This window comes from Sciurus vulgaris (genome assembly GCF_902686455.1).
Source record: "Sciurus vulgaris genome assembly, chromosome: 4".
NCBI classification, from domain to species: domain Eukaryota; kingdom Metazoa; phylum Chordata; class Mammalia; order Rodentia; family Sciuridae; genus Sciurus; species Sciurus vulgaris.
In genome coordinates this window covers 57,625,182-57,627,319 of record NC_136464.1, presented here as the reverse complement: position 1 = coordinate 57,627,319, position 2,138 = coordinate 57,625,182, and positions in this window count along the sequence as shown.

The following is a 2,138-nucleotide window of genomic DNA, read 5'->3' as shown; positions in this document are numbered from 1 at the left end:
TAAGATGAGGTTTTGGCTATCAGGGGACATTTAAAGTTCACCAGGTGATTTTGATCTGCAGCCAGGGTGGCATTCATACCTGTATGTCACACATTCTGACAGTCTCACAAAAAGGTAATAGCAAAACCAGGATTAGCAAGGGCCTGCTGACCCCTCAACCCAGGGCTTCCGGTCAAAGAAGGGAAAAGTGGAGAGTTCTCCGTCTCTTCAGAGGGCCGTTTACAATCGTCAGAGAAGACCTAGCACCTGGCATTGCAGGTTTTGAGTGGAGAGAGACAAAAAAGCAGCCCTGTGCCAGTTCTGAAGAGCTCCAGGCTCCCTCTCTAGGGACATGTCACCCTCAGCCCTCAGGCACTTTATGGGGTCGGAGAGCTTAAATGGCCTGATTAGAAGAAGCTGTGTGTCACCAGGCTATACTGGAAAGATGAAAGAAAAGTCCATAGGAAGGAAAATTCAGAGCAGAGAGGAGCATGGGTAGCTGGGGCTATAGCTTAATACAGGGAGGGGGAAGGAGGTCAGGAGGCTGGCCTCTGGGAGGCAAGGTGTTTAGCCCTCTAGGGATGGAGAGGGTTACAAACTTCTAGGGGTGGGGACAGAGATCAGTGCCTCAGCAAGAGGCTAGATCTGCAGGGCTGATGAAGGCTGTCACCCCCAGAAAGAAATGGTCTTTCTGGCTCTTGGTTATTCATTTCAAGGTAACTCTTACAGGCCCCCGGGTTCCACTCCTCTGCCTCAATGAGCACCTGGCAGGGATCCTTTCTTACCAGTAAGCTGGTTTCCTTTTTACTCTTCCAGACAGTACATTGCCTCCCTCACACCCCCGCCCTTACTTTCTTCCTGCTAGGACAAAGACTGAGGGCTAGGGCCAGTGTGGCCTCTGCACGTCTTCATTTCTGGGGTGTGTGTGCGCGCAGAAGGCGGGAGCCCAGGGCAGGGCACTTGAAAAGGGTGCCATTCCTAGAATCACCACTAGGGACCCCACCCAGCACTGCTAGAGCACACGACCTTTGGACCATGCATTTAATTACTGGATGCCACAACCTCAGATTGCCTGACTCCCAAGCCCTAGGCCGAGCTAGGCCTGGCAGACAGGAAAACAACAGCGAGTAAAGCTGGGACCATCTAGCGTGGAAGACAGACTCACTGACACCTCTGATTCGTGGTGGAGAAAAGGCCAGGCGGAGGAGGCCGGGTCAGAACCAGGCTGAGTGTGCAGTGGAGGGAGCTGCCTACTCGACCAGGCCTGAGCGTGGGTCTGAGCAGAGAAGGGTTTCCAGAAAAAGAAGCATTGGGGGCAGGGCTGGAACATCACCCTGCGCCTAAAGGGGAATTTCCATGGTCAGTTGGGGAAAGGCCAGGAGCAGATCTGTTCCAGGAGACTGCAGCTCCATGGGGGTCTCTGGACCCCACCCTGGACTCTTTCACCTTCCTGAATGCAGCACTCCGCCCAGCTTAGGCATCGGAATCCCCCTTCCTTATTCACCTCTTGGACAGGCATTTGCCTGCCTCTTCCCCCGACCCGTACGGGGATTGAACCCAGGGGTGCTGTACCACTGAGCTACATCCCCCAGTCCTTTTTATTTTGAGATAGGGTCTCATGAAATTGCCCAGGCTGGCCTTGAATGTGTGATCCTCCTGCCTCAGCCTCCCGAGTTGGTATTACAAGTCTGCGCCCCCGCGCCTGGCTCATTTGCACATTTAACACCTTGGCAGTTAATTCCTGCCCTTTCAATTCACTTCTCTCCTCACACCCCATCCCGGTGCGTGTGTATGGGGGTGGGGGCGGCGGTGCTAGAGATGGAACTCGAGCGCTCCACACAGAGCTCTGGCCCCGCCTCCGAAAGCCTGCTTTCAAAGCCCCCGGGTTAGGCACGCTCGCGCTCTCTCTAGCGCGCTGCCATCCACACTCTCCCACGCCCCGCTCTACGCTGGGAAAATAGGCATCGCCAGAGCTGAATGCCCGCTCAACTGCAAAATCGGCCCCCTCCCCTTGCTTGGTCTACCCTGGTCTGGAGCCGCAGCCCCGCCCCTGACCCGTCACCTCCCAGAGGCTGGGCCGCCGCCTCGCTCCCATTGGCCGCTGGGGCCGCTGGCTCCGGGGCTGGGGCAGTGATTGCGGCGCGCCCCTGTCAGTCGGG